This window comes from Anolis carolinensis, chromosome 4, assembly GCF_035594765.1.
Source record: "Anolis carolinensis isolate JA03-04 chromosome 4, rAnoCar3.1.pri, whole genome shotgun sequence".
In the NCBI taxonomy this organism is placed as follows: Eukaryota; Metazoa; Chordata; class Lepidosauria; order Squamata; family Dactyloidae; genus Anolis; species Anolis carolinensis.
Genome location: NC_085844.1, coordinates 28,452,259 through 28,467,682, shown reverse-complemented (window position 1 = coordinate 28,467,682; position 15,424 = coordinate 28,452,259). Strand labels below are relative to the sequence as shown.

Sequence of the window (15,424 nt, the reverse complement as noted above, 5' to 3'; positions counted from 1 at the left end):
GTTGTTTACAAAACTCCCGGCGCAAGAACACGGGAGAAGTAGGCTCTGGGCTTGTTTGACATACTTCTGGGAGACAACTTTCTTGCAGGTGCAAGGTTCCCAGATCTGCCTGGGAAAGATCTGGCTGAGAGGAATCCAGTTCAGACTGGGAAGGTAAAAACCCCAAGTTTTCATCTTCATCAGGAATTACCATGTCCTGAGCAGGACTACAAGGCCCATGGGTCATCACACTATCCCCCTCCTCAAGGCCCCTCCCAAACTGGGGCCCTCTCCCCGAGGCGCGAGGTCGTGGTTTGGTGGGATAGGTCTGATGAAAGCGACGGGTTAGCTCAGGAGCATGGACTGTGGAGGCGTCTTCCCAAGAGCGTTCCTCAGGGCCAAAACCCACCCAGTCAATGAGATATTGTAGGCGGCGGCGGTGAAAGCGAGAATCCAAAATGTCCTCAACCTCGAACTCCTCCTCCCCATTCATCAAAACAGGAGGGGGGGCCGGTTGGTCTGTATCAGGACGCACACCATCCGCCGGAAGGAGCAGGGAACGGTGAAACACTGGGTGAATGCGCATTGAACGCGGAAGTTGGAGTTTGAAAGTCACAGGGTTTAATTGCGCCACCACTGGATAGGGGCCAATGAAACGGGCATCTAACTTCCGGCAAGGGCGGTGGGAGGGCAGAAAGCGAGTGGACAGAAAAACCCGATCTCCTACCTTGATTTCGGGGCCCGGCTGGCGATGTTTGTCAGCGTGGCGTTTATAGTCCTCCTTGGCTTGGTCCAGTTGCTGGAGCAAAAGTTGTTGTACCGCTGTGAGTTCCTGCAGCCAATCCTCTGCTGCGGGAACTTCTGAAGTTTCAATGACAGGGGGAAAGAAACGTGGATGGAAGCCGTAGTTTGCAAAGAACGGCGTTTCTTTAGTAGAAGCTTGAACTCCATTGTTGTAGGCAAACTCAGACAGTGATAACAGAGAAGCCCAATTGTCCTGTTGGTAGTTTACATAACAGCGAAGATACTGCTCCAAAGTGGCATTGGTGCGCTCCGTTTGCCCATCTGTTTGGGGATGATGAGCTGAAGACAAGCGAGAGTCTATGCCCAATAGTTTTTGTAGCGCCTTCCAAAAACGAGAGGTGAATTGAGATCCACGGTCTGTGACTAAACTCTTGGGCAATCCATGTAGTCTGAAAACATGTTGAAGGAATAGATCCGCAGTCTCCTTGGCCGTGGGGAGGCCTTCGCAGGGAATGAAATGGGCTAACTTGGTGAAAAGGTCCACCACCACTAAGATCGTGGTGAATCCACAGGAAGGTGGTAGGTCAGTGATGAAATCCGCAGAAATTATTTCCCATGGGCGAGATGGGGTAGGAAGGGGGTGTAAAAGCCCTGAGGGCTTCTCCCTTCGTATCTTGGAGCGCTGGCATACTGGGCAGGTGTTGACATATTTTTCCACATCCTTGCGGATCTTGGGCCACCAAAAATCCCTTAGGATCAGATGCATGGTTTTAAATAGTCCGAAGTGTCCTGCTGGTTTGCAATCATGACACAGACGAAGCGCTTTTTCCCTGCCCGGTCCGGGTGGAATATAAACATGATTTCTATAGCAAAGCAGCCCATCCTTAAGCGAAAAGGGAAAATGCAGACCTTGGCGAAGTTGGTCCTGCGCCCAGGCATCTGCTTGCTGACTAGCCCTGATTTCTTGAGCACAGAGGGGTCCTGGAGTAGGGGAAGTAGAACCAATGGGAATGGATTTGGTGTTCCCCACTGTGAGCGTGGCAAAGTTCTCGGGTTGTAGTAGTTGGGATTCAAAGGTCTCCTTGCGTCCTGCAGCGTATTCTGGTTTACGTGACAGGGCGTCTGCTTGCTTGGTCTGGGCTGGGGTCACATAATGAATCTGGAAGTCAAAACGTTCGAAGAATAAAGCCCAACGTTGCTGCCTCTGATTTAGTTTGCGGGCAGTTCTTAGATGCTCTAGATTGCGATGATCAGTGTGGACTTCAATGGGAAATTTGGCCCCTTCTAGCCAATGTCTCCAAGTTTCAAAGGCTGCCTTTATGGCCAGTAGTTCTTTTTCCCAAATGGTGTAATTCCTTTCTGGTGTGGTTAGTTGACGAGAGTAAAAGGCACAGGGATGGAGGTGATCTCCCACCGGTTGTAAGAGTACAGCCCCAATTGCCACATCTGAGGCGTCCGCTTGCACAACAAAAGGGGTTCCAGGATTTGGGTGCTGTAGAATTGGCTGGGAGGTGAATAGTTTCTTTAATTGCTGGAACCCTTTCTCTGCTTGATCAGTCCAGCGGAAAGGCTGCTTTCCACGGATGCAGCTAGTGATGGGGTCGGACCAGCGGGCAAAATCTGGAATGAACTTGCGGTAATAGTTCGCGAACCCCAAGAACCGCTGCACCTCTTTCTTGTTAGTTGGCGCCTGCCATTCCAATACTGCTGAAACCTTGGCTGGATCCATGGAAAGCCCTAGAGGCGAGATGCGGTAACCAAGGAAATCTACCTCTTGTAGATCAAAGGCGCATTTTTCCAGCTTGGCATAAAGTCCATGGTCCCGCAATCGTTGTAACACCATTTTGACGTGGTTCTCATGTTCTGATTGTGATCTAGAAAACACCAAAAAATCGTCCAGGTAGATTATCAAGAACCTGTCTAGATAGTCCTGAAAAATGTCATTGACAAAATGCTGGAACGTTGCGGGAGCTCCGCATAAACCGAAATTCATAACTCGGGACTCGAATAATCCGAATTTGGTCTGGAAGGCGGTCTTCCACTCGTCCCCTTCCCTGATGCGAACTAAGTTGTAAGCCCCCCGAAGGTCCAGCTTGGTGTAAACCTTGGCTCCTCGAAGCCGATCCAGTAGATCCGAGATTAAGGGCAGGGGATAGCTGTTCCGCTTGGTGATATTGTTCAATGCTCTGTAGTCCACCACCAAGCGTAGTTCTCCTGACTTCTTCTTCACAAACATCACTGGGGAGGCGGCTGGGGATTGAGAGGGTCTGATGAATCCCTTGCGAAGGTTTGTCTCTAGGAATTCCCTGAGAGCTTCTTGCTCTGGTTCAGTCAGGGAGTAGAGATGCCCTCGCGGGATCTGGGCCCCCTCCACCAAGTCAATGGCACAGTCATAAGGTCTATGTGGGGGTAATTTTTCGGCTTCTTTCTCATTGAATACATCCCAATACTCGGAGTACTTCTTTGGCAAGGTGATGATGGGCTCGGTGTCCGTGGCATGGCAGACCTTGGCTACGAGGCAATGGTTTTGGCAGTACGGTGAAGCAAACTGCAGTTCTCTGTTGGACCAGGAGATGTTAGGGTCGTGGAGAGTCAGCCATGGGATTCCCAAAATCACAGGGAAATGGGGAACCTCGGTAACAAAGAAGGAAATCTCTTCCATATGTTCCCTTATCCACATCCTGGTGGGTTCCGACCACTGACTTACGGGGCCCGTCTTGAGGGGGCGGCCGTCTATGGCTTGCACCACACGGGCATTCTTGAAATCATGATATTGTAATCCCAGAGAGTCGGCATACTCTCTATCAATGAAATTGTTGGTAGCTCCAGAGTCTATCATGGCGTGGATCATGACGGGTCCCCTTTTTGCTGACCATAATGTGACCACGAGAAGGAACAGGACCCCGGTTGGCGGCTCTTGAATGGATTTTTTGACCGGGTTGGCGAGCCTCTCTACACCCGGTCGTTGGCTTCCCCCGCCGGCTGTGTGCCAGTCGGCTCAGACGCCTTCGTCTCCGTGGAGGACGCCGCCGCAAGACGGGCGGCAGGCTTCCCTTTGGCTGGGCACTCTCTGGCGAAGTGGCCCCCGTTCCCGCAGTACCAACAGAGGTTTAAGCGTTGACGACGGGCCTTCTCGGCGGCATCTAGTCTGGGACGCACATTGCCCAACTGCATCGGCACTTCCTCGCCTCCTCTGGGGTATGGGGTTGGCGGTGGGGGTCTCCACACTGGACGTGGCTGAACGCTGGCGGGAGCGGGGGGTTTTGCCCCGGCTCTACTGCCCTGGCCTCGAACCCACTGTTTCCTGTTGGCAATCATGACTTCAGCCCGTAAACATTGATCAATGAGTGCCTCGAGGGTCTGGGGAGGATCCACCTTGGAGATTTCTTCCAGCATTTCAATGTTGAGACCCTCCCGGAATTGTCCTCTGAGGGCTACATCGTTCCAGCCGGTGTTGTGGGCCAGCACTCGGAACTCGGCTATATACTGAGACATAGGTCTGTCTCCTTGGAAAAGGCGACGGAGTTTGTGACCGGCTGCCTCCAAATTGTCCTCGATTCCCCAAGTCTCCTTGAGGTGGTCCAAGAAGTGTTGCGCTGATCTTAGGTGTGGAGAGGCTTGGTCGAACAGTGCCGTCGCCCAATTGGCCGCTGGCCCGTCTAGAAGACTGTAAACCCACGCCACTTTGATGTCTTCTTGGGGAAACTCGGCATCACGGGCCTCTAGATATGCTTGACATTGGCGACGGAAAACATGAACCTTAGAAGCTTCTCCAGTAAACTTGGTAGGCAACGCCATGGCCGGGAGGCGGATTCCGCGCTCCCGCAAGCCCTTTATTTCTCCATCCTGGGCGTTGAGTCTGTCGCGGATGCGATCCACTTCGTCCTTGCTGATGGTGTAGCTCAGTGGCTGCCCACCGGGCACGGTTCCGGTAGACATTCTGGCCGAGGTTAATTGGTGCTTAGGGGGGCGGAGTCAAACTGTCACGACCCAGGCTACAGAGCACCAATAACCATACGCAGAGGCCAGATTCTATCTAATATCTTTATTAAGGAAATATATAAAGTTAGTAAAAGCAAATGTAAAAGATAGTCCAGAAGCAGACCTTTCAGGAAAGGTCAAAATTAGTCCAAAGAAATAATGTCCAGTATGAAATATTAAGGTCCAAAGTTGTAATCCAATAACCGAAACACTCACTTTGACAAGCAAAGTGAGGGGAGATGACAAGGTCCTTTAGTCCATGAAACTTGAGCGAGTCTGGAAAATAACTTGATACTTGGAACAAGGCTTGAACGTGGAACAAAGGTAACTAAGAACAAGAACAAGGTCCGTGGAATAACTTGATAAATCCGTGGAACAAGGCAAGGATTGATCCTGGGAAACTAGGCAAAGTCCGTAGATAAACAAGGCTGGGAAGCAAGGCGAAGGCTGGATAGCAAGGCAAGGCTTGAGCAGGAGCGAGGCTTGAACCGGAGCGCGCTGTCCAGACACAACTCGCTCCGTAGGCTGACGAATTGACTCCGCGAAGTTACTTCGCGGGTAAATCACCTATATAGAGTCTAACTTTTCCCGCCGAAGCAGTTCTCTGGGAACCAGAAACGAAAGCTAATCTTTGAGACCAGATGTTTGACTCCTTAAGGATTCTCACGAAAAAGGAGACTTAATTGGCAGAATTCTTGGCTGCTATCCTCGCACTCCTGCGCGAAGCAGCTTCCAAACCTCTCTGTTGTTTACAAAACTCCCGGCGCAAGAACACGGGAGAAGTAGGCTCTGGGCTTGTTTGACATACTTCTGGGAGACAACTTTCTTGCAGGTGCAAGGTTCCCAGATCTGCCTGGGAAAGATCTGGCTGAGAGGAATCCAGTTCAGACTGGGAAGGTAAAAACCCCAAGTTTTCATCTTCATCAGGAATTACCATGTCCTGAGCAGGACTACAAGGCCCATGGGTCATCACAGATGCAAAGTCTGAAGGCTAGAAAAACCAAGTATCATTGGTTGATTCATTTAGATCAGGCATGGGCAAACTTTTTTGCATTGAGACCACATTGCGGGCCCGACCAGGAGGGCAGGGCAAGGAGGGGGGGGACACACTGGGTGGGGAGAGCCCCAAAGAGGGTGGGGCCAGGAGGGGGCAGGGCAGGGGCCAGGTCATCCTCAGGTTGGCTTCCCAGAGTCCCGGCTGCTTGCACCATCCTTATGCTGGGAGGAAGGCGAGACATGGTGACTGCCCCGATCCGATCCTCCTTCCCTGATCTGATCCTCCTTCCCTGATCCGATCCTCCTTCCCTGATCTGATCCTCCTTCCCTGATCCGATCCTCCTTCCCTGATCTGATCCTCCTTCCCCAATCCGATCCTTCTTCCCCAATCTGATCCTCCTTCCCCAATCCGATCCTCCTTTCCCGATCCTAAGGCTGTCATCTTGCCATTATACTGAGAGGGAGGAGGGTGAGACAGGCAATGGCTGAGAGTGCTCCAGAGGGCTCTCAGCAGCCGCATGCCTTCCTCGAGCCGACCTCCTGGCATGAGGATGAGGCTGCTTGTACCATCCTTATGCTGCGAACAGGGCGAGACACATGGTGACTGAGAGAGCTCTAGAGGGCTCTCAGCTGCTATGTACCTTCCTCCCCCATTTTTTTTTTTGCCATAAGGACATGACGGGCTGACGTGTCCTTCTGCCAAGAGGACAGGGAAAATGAGGAGGGCCTGAGATAAGCACCCGGGGGGGGGGGGCGTATCCAGCCCCCCGGGCCTTAGTTTGCCCATACCTGATTTAGATACTGAGGCTAGGGCAAGATATTTTGACAACACCTTGTGAGTTTCTGATACGCAGAGGGCAATGGAGGCTGACACACCCTTACTCCAGCTTCAACTTTACCATCCATTACAGAACTGCATTTTCTCCCTGAGTGAGGCAGTGATCTAAGAGGATACATGCTGGGGGATACATTAGAGAAGAAAAATGCAATAGGGAAACAATAGGCAGGAAGGCAGGAAGCCCCTTTTCTCTGTCTACTGCTCATCATCTTTCAAATCCTTCCCCTTTCACTAGATATAAACCTTGTAGTGGAAATCCTGTGTTTCCTACTAAGTATCTGGCTCTGTCCTGTTCCAAGAAGAAAGCAGAATAAAAGTAGAATGTGGTGTCTAAGTCAGTCATCTATGAACCAGGCAGTCGCCCAAGATTAAGTGAGAACAAGGAGCATTAGGCTTTAATCAGTGATGACCTGCAATTACACATAATCCGTAACAGGTTTTTTGTGTGTGTCAGGAGCTACTTGAGAAACTGCAAGTCGCTTCTGGTGTGAGAGAATTGGCCGCCCAATAAGGACATTGCCCAGGGTACGCCTGGATGTTTTTGATGTTTTTATCATCCTTGTGGGAGGCTTCTCTCATGTCCCTGCATGGAGCTGGAGCTGATAGAGGGAGCTCATCTGTGCTTTCCCCGGGTTGGATTTGAACCAGCAATCTTCAGGCCAGCAACCCAATCTTCAAGTCATCAGTTCTGCCAGCACAAAAGTTTAACCCATGGCACCACAAGTTATGTGTGATTGATTGGTGACCAGGCTGCATGTAGTCTCATAATTTCAGTATTGCATCCCTAAAAATGTAGATTTGAGATCCCACTCTGGCACTAAATTTCTCAGTTCCTTTTTATCCATAGTTCCAGTGGAAGACTTGGAGGCTTGGGCTACAGCAAGGGGTATTTCACTTTAGGTTAGATAGTTATTAAATGCCTACTTCACAGCTCTGAAAAGGAAAGTAGTTTCACTGGTAATTCATACTACTATACTAGTTGTATTATTGATGTGTGTACCAAACTTTTGTGCTATAATCAGAATATAAATGGTTCAAGTGAGCTGTATGCTTGCATTCTGTGGGCTCTACAGTTTTGTGTAAGATTTACTGTAAATTAATTGGCTAAATTGCTGTACCAATATTCTTTGGAAAGAAACCCTTGCATTTTAGAGAATGGACAAAAAAGGGAAGAAAGGGACTGAATCCCAAAAGTGTAAAATAACGTCCATCTAGTAGGCAGCGATAAACTTAATTATTTCCTGCACCAAAGGGATAAAAAATATATTTCAGATATTACAAAACAAAATAAAAATTAGATGGGGTTACCTGGTGACAGAAACTGTAGATTGGACAATGTCACAGAATAGTATGTGCATCAAAACGTTTCAGAGTTTAAACGGGTTATTATAATGTCAATATAATTTATACACATTTTGCTTGATTAATTATCCTAGCACATCTGACTCTGTGTTATTATGAGTATCTGGATAATGTATATAACTATATATGCATTTAAAATAGTTCATAAATGGCTATAACAGGACAATATTGGACCTCCTATGAGGCGTTATGCTGCAGAGATGGCCATTTCCCCCTGTGACAGCTTTAGCACTTCTAAAAGGGGTTTTTACTTCAAAGTATCACCGCCACCACAGGTTGCATGTATACAGTTGAAAGCTTGTCATTCTTGACTCGTGCACAGATGTCTTTCAATAATGCTGGCCTATAATGCCTTTAAATTGCATGGTTTATCAGCAGCATATGTCATCAATCCACAAGTGCTTGCTGGAGTCAGGCCTCAGAATTCTTAGCTTACAAATGCAGCTGCAAACAGGTGAACAGGCAGAAAGTAATTTGTGTAGCTTGGTGGCTGTCAGACAAAAGACAGACAATCTGTGTTTTAAACAGATTGCAGACCTTGTGTGAGCCAGACAAAAGAGATTTCTACAACTGCAAATAATTCCAAGGTTGACATATTTTCCTTTCTGCCATTAGGTGATTTGTTACAATTGAAAACAATGAACGTAATAAATCTAAACAGAAACTGGAGATAAGATGAAAGAAAAAGGTTTGCACTCTATAGAAAAGTATAGAATTGGTATTCATGTAGGTCTTTCTCTTACCAAGAAATGCAGAAAAGATTTTTTCACAAACCTACTTAATATTCTTAAGTTAAATTAGGGCAAAATATTTTAAGAAGCTATTACTAGCACAATAATATTGTCAGCTGAGTGCAAAAAAAGGTTTTCCCCCACACACCTTTTTTTGCTTAACTTTGGAATGTTTAAGTTGTGTTTCTTTGGGAAGCTGATGGTGCTAGATGAACAAGTTATATCCACTGGTTTGATAAGGTGCAATATGTGACCTCTGCCTAAATACTTATATTGCATATATCCACAGAGGTGAGATCATAATCTAATGAAGAATGGTTTCAATTTGTCTTGGTGAATCAAGTGTATACCATATTTACAGTGGGAAAATGCACTCATACAGGTTGCTGTCTGCAGTCCAAATTGCTGATCAGAGAGTCTTTGTACACATTGGCAATGTTCTGTGCAACATAAGCTGAAATATATTCCACAAGGGAGGAAAATGGAATAGTTTACATACGCTGTTTCTAAGTGCAATGAGTATAAAACTCCATTACTCACGTTAAGCAGGTGCTTTTTATACGAGGCTTTAAAGAAATATAAAACTGCTGATGAAATGATTGGTTTGTATAGGCATGACTTAACTTCCAGTGGCCTGATCAGATAAAGAGGCTAAAAATGATCCCACAAACATTTGTTTAATGTTTTCAGGGATTAAAGGTTAATATCTTTTTGATGGAAGGAACTGTTATTTTGGATAGTAAAGTCAAAAATCCTGAAATACTGTGGTTGTAGAGCTTTGTGGAGAGCTTCCTGCAGGTGGATAAATCGTGGGTCTGATGGGACTAAATAGAAACATTTCAAGGCCTTTTTTTAGCATATTACCAGTTGTGATTTCTTCGTATTCTTTAAGACCTGTGGCTGTGATGGAATAGCAACAGGGATCAAACTTTCTTTTGTTTAAATATATGTATAGAATTTTTTGCGGCAATTATACTTTAATTGCAAACTGGAAGTGGTACAAAGAAGTGGAATGTGAATGGGAGACGATAGCCTTTTAGATTAAGATTAAAACAATGTGGACTGCTCATACTATAAAAAAACTGAAAGAATTTTTGAAAGCACTCTACAGATACATTAGAATGGCTTTCATTACAGGGGTAATATCAGATACCTTCAGGTTGAGCTTTAAGAGATTTTAAATTGCAGTTGAAAGTAGATGAATTATTATACCTTTCTCTTAGTTGGTTTTAATTTAATAAATATATAGGTCAATGGAGGGCCAGCCTTCTGTTTTCAAAAAGAGTATCTGTGGGCTTAAAATGGCCAAAGGAGGCCTAAAGCATGGCACAATATGCTCATGGACATTGGGGAGATTTGAAGGCAAACATTTAATTTTTGGGGGGAGGGCGTTGTGTGATGAAAGGCACCCCCAAGTATCTCCTGAGAGTTAATGCATCTTTCTAGCATCCTATATTTGCCCACTTCTTATATAAGTGGTCAATCTGTAAAAACCTTTGGTTTGAATTTAGAGAATGCCTAACTCCATAAAATCTGTCATTGCAGAAGCTCACTGTACATCTGGCTGTTCTCTTTCTTTCTTCTGCTGGTCCTAACATATTTCTTTGTCTTTTTCTTAGAGGTTTTTGAACTGAAATTTAATTTGTTATCAGCTTGAGGTGGGGCACAACATACGTAGTAAAACACAACCATGAAATACACACAATAAAATGCATATATTAAAACAAATTACAGTAGAGTCTCACTTATCCAACATTCTGGATTATCCAACACATTTGTGTAGTCAATGTTTTCAATACATCGTGATATTTTGGTGCTAAATTTGTAAATACAGTAATTACTACATAGCCTTACTGCATATTGAACTACTTTTTCTGTCAAATTTGTTGTATAACATGATATTTTGGTGCTTAATTTGTAAAATCATAACCTAATTTGATGTTTAATAGGCTTTTCCTTAATCCCTTCTTATTATCCAACATATTCGCTTATCCAACGTTCTGCCGGCCCGTTTATGTTGGATAAGTGAGACTCTACTGTACAATAAAATATGTACATGGTACAAAGATTAAATTGCAATAGAATAGAATGTAAATTTAATGGCAGTAGCTCCATTCTTTTGCATATGCCTCTGTGATCATTTGCTCATGTTCCCCTCCATCTTGTGAAGGTGGTCATCCATGCACACCAGTAATAATAATACTTTATTTGTATTCCACCCTATCTCCCCGAGGGGACTCAGGGCGGATTCTAGCAAACACAGACACAAGGCAAACATTCAATGCCTAGAAACAACAAACACAGATAAAGGTAAAGGTTTCTGCTTCCGGCTCTGAGGGGGTGCTCATTTCTGGCTCTGGGAGGTGGTGTTCACCTCAATTTCTAAGCTGAAGAGCCTGTGTTGTCCATAGACACCTCCTGGGTCATGTGGCTGGCATAACTGCATGGAGCACTGTTTATCTTCCCATCGAGGCGGTATCTATTCATCTACTCACATTTGCATGTTTTTGAACTGCTAGGTTGGCAGAAACTGGGGCTAACAGCGGGAGTTCACCCTGTCCCACGAATTCAAACCGCCAACCTTCCGGTCAGCAAGTTCAGCAGCTCAGCAGTTTAACCCATTGCACCATCGCTGCCCCAGTGAATGGATATTCAATCGTAAATAAATATGGCTACTTGTTAAAAACTTTTTTGAAAAGGATTATTCAGGAATAACTCTTCTGGCTATTACTCATAAGTGGAACCAGTAAGTATCTTTCATTCCCATACTGGGAGAAAGATGGGATACAAATTAAATAAGCACAACTAAAATTAGTATGCATTGAATTACTGTATACAAGTCACAGACAAGAGGAGGCGAGGTTGTTCTCATTGTGGCCTTTTTTTGAACTTCCCTGAGGCATTTGTTGGATAATGTGCTAGTGTGAAGAATGCAACATTGTTAAGACAGTTTTAACTGGTGAGTATTAACTAGAGATAAGGGATTCTTAATTAGATATGTGGGATTTGAAACAAGAGATGATATTGTGTATTACTTTTTATTTTTCTGGAAGCTCTGTGCTTGAACCTGGGATTCTAAAATCTAGTTCTTGTGGGCCTTTCTTTTCTCTCTGGTTTATTGTTAGCCACGACATGGTTGATTTCATAGGGATTCTTGTATTTGGAGTAAATGGAGTAATTGAGAGACCTGAAATGAAGGAATGGAGGGCTGAGAATGGAAAACACAGAATAGGTGAGAGAAAGCAGAGCAATCATGTATTCAGGGAAGCAGCACATAATCCAATTTATTTGAAGGAAATTCTCATCCTTTTTTTCTTTGCTTCTGCTTATTCTTACATGTTGCAGTAATAAGAGGTCCATCCCCATAAAACAAATTACATTTTGGTTGGATATCATTTTTCTATGTCTAGTTTAACCAGTTCTAAGAAACAGATATTTAGGATTAAGGTTGCTGAACCACAGTATCAGTGTAGTATCTGGAATGTGATATCTGAATGTGTGATACAATGTGGTTTTACCAGTGTCGTTGGGAGCAAATCAAACTGGGGTGTGATTAATAAGAATAGTATCTCTGTAATAGTGTAGCCTTACTACAGCTCCCCAGGCATTTTAATGATGTTTAATTGCATTGTCCCATGCTATTTTTCCACAAGCAGGGATAGTTCTCTTGAAAAAAGCCTGTTTTCATCTTTCATTATGTGGCACCTTTGCTTTTAAATAGCACCTGGCCACAAGGATTTATCGTGGAAAGAATCTCTTTCACTTGTTTTACTTGTTATAAAGCAATCAGTGTAAAGCTACTAACATGGTTGTCACATTGCACACTGATTGCTTTATAACAAATAAATCCAGGGATGACATTACCATTTGGACATTACAGAGCATAGAAAGCATGGAACATGGAAAAACTTGCACTTTTCATATATATGAAAGCAAATTAGCACATTTCATAGAGTACGCCATTCGATCATGCTACTTGGTCAATAACAGTAAAAGATTATTCAATTTCACAAAGCTTTCAAGCTGCACTCTTAAAATGTGCAGCTTGAAAGCTTTGTGAAATTAAATAATCTTTTGCTGTTATTGACCAAGTAGCATGATTGAATGGAGTACTCTTCTCTATGAGATGTGCAAGTTTTTCCATGTTCCATGCTTTCTATACTCTGTAATGTCCAAATGGTAATGTCATCCCTGGATTTTAAAACATGTACATTTGGGTTAGGAAATCTCTTTCTGTCTAGCATGATGCTTGAAAAAACTAATTTGTTCCTATGGCTAACGGTTGGTAAAGCACACTGTTTGAATGCAGAAGACAGCCATGAAGGCTTTGCTGGATCTGCCACATTTCTTTCATTTAGGTATCTAACCCTTATTTAACAGTCTTCTCCTGTTTTTCTAGAGCATCACCCACAGAAAATATGGTCTCCATTCCCTATTTGAGATAATACACAGCTGTATGTGTAGGTGTTACAATGCTGAGCTGCTGTCTGACCCGGAAAAAACCATAAATACAATTAAAGTCAGCACTGTTCAACTAAATAGAACAGATCCATTTCAGTGAAGGTTATCTGCAGTGACCCTTCTTTCTGAAATGTTGAAAGTGTGAAGGCACTATATGCATAGGCTTTTATAACAATAAAATTATGGATGCTTCTTGGGGGGTTTTGTACAAGGAAAAGCACATTCATTTATGTAAATTGTGCGTTGGGATATTTTGGTAACCATTATTAATTTATTGGTTAGGTGATTGCTTTTTTCTATGTATAGAACACAGAAAACAATTTTTACCAATATATTCAAAAAGGCTTAATTTTTGTTTCATTTATCATTTTAATTTAACATGGAAAGTTTTAGATTCTTCAGGAATCATCCTATTGGATATAGTTCTATAAAGAAAAACCAAATTCAGTTATGCCGAGGTCTATGTTTCACTATACTTTCAAAAAGTGAAGTATTTTGCAAAACACTGGGCAAACTTTGCCTCACAGATTTTTTCTCTGAAATGAAAAAAGTGCATTTATGGAATATATGTAAAGTAGATAATAATATTACAATTGTGTGTTGGGTGGTTTGGACTAATTTTAGGTGGGGGTAGGCTGTATATAGTCAATATAAACAACATTAACAATAAACATTATAAAAACATTGGTTTAAAACATCATCATTCCTATGAGTTAAAAGGGGCCTACTACCTGAATTGAGCCATGCCCATATTATACAGAGGCCTTGTCCACATTAAAGTGCTAATCATTGCCAAAAGTGTATTTAAATAGCCCTATCTTCAGATCCCTCCTAAATGTTGTTAGGGTGTGTGCCTGTCTATTCTCCCTGGGGAGCGTGTTTCAGAGTCGTGGGGCCACTACTAAGAAGGCCCTCTTTCTCGTCCACACCAGCCTCGCTTGTGATGGTGGAGGGATTGAGAAGAGGGCCTCTCTGATGATCATAAGGCCTGAAGAGGTTCATAAGGGGGGATGCGGTCGTGTAAATAGGCAGGATGAAATAGATAAAAGTTTACCTGCATTTGGAATGTGTCTAGAACCTGACTACTGTGAGGTAATTGTTTCTTTTATAGATCTATATTTGATATGCAGATTCCTGGATTATACAACACAGTGTTCTTAATCTTTTTTTTATTCTGTGGACCCCTTTGCCAGTCAGGTGAAGACCACAGACCCCTTCTCAGAATGTAGTAGCAAATAGTTTTATGACACTCGACATCAGTATGTCTATAAATTAAATGTAAGAATTACTCAAAAGTATGTTTTACAACTTTCCCACAATTTCAATACCCAATAACTTAATGTGGTGAAATATCTATTCAAACTGTCATTTTTGGTAAACATTTAGGAATTCGAGTAATGGGAAATGAAATGAATACTACTGCAATTTATTGCATGCATTCATTAATGAAAGAAATGTTAGATTTCAGTTAGAGATCAGAAAAAATAAAGATAAACAAGTTGATTTTTTTTCCATTCAAGCCCATGTTTTTCCCCATATCATTCCAAGGACCCCAAGGGGGTCCACTGACCCCTGGTTAGAAATCCTTGATCTAAAATTTCCCATACTAAGTGGAAGAAAAAGCTTAATTTCAAACATGGACAGCTTGTGTTGGAAATTCTCATGGCCATGGTTTTTTTGGTGGGAGGGTGCAGGAGGAGACACTGATGTTTCAAATTTCTTAGATTCTTTTTATTCACTTTCCAATGACCACATAATTCTTCCAAATCCTGTGAATACATATAATTCTCAAATTGCTGTAGTTTATTAAATAATAGAAATTACTACAGTGAAATGTAATGTAGGTGGGTGTTCAGTGAGCTTTGCCGTGCAACTGTGCCAAAGTTCTGCTCTCCTGACCTGTTATGTCCCTCGCCGTTACAGTTCTAGGTTTCTCTTCTGAAACGGCTGCCAGTAGGCACCGAGTTGTGCCAAATTGTTTGGTAGTCTTCTTGAGTGTGTAAGCAGAGAGAGAAGAGATTATCAAACCAATTTTCCCTTTTGACTTAAACTGAAGTTTGAACTTTGATTTCCATAAAGAAATGGCAACTGCATTTACCTGCTGTGCAGCTCGGCTGTATATATTAATTTTTATTTTGCTACTGAATTGGATGGCATAGTGAAACCTATTTTTTATTCATGTTAACACCCTAAAACTGCAGGATTAAATCTAGTTAGAGAAGCACATTTTGCCTGTTTTGTGTAACATAAGCAAGGGTGTATGGATATATAAAGATGACTTGCTAATTAATTTAGTGCAACATTTTATGTTCGTATACTCTATTTTGTGTAT

General features: G+C 43.4%; 1 protein-coding gene across 5 annotated transcripts in view; it reads left to right on the top strand.

Annotated features, from left to right (window-relative positions):
* Positions 1 to 15,424, top strand: part of vps13b (vacuolar protein sorting 13 homolog B) — a 389,126-nt gene that overhangs the window by 112,217 nt on the left and 261,485 nt on the right. The window lies entirely within an intron of this gene.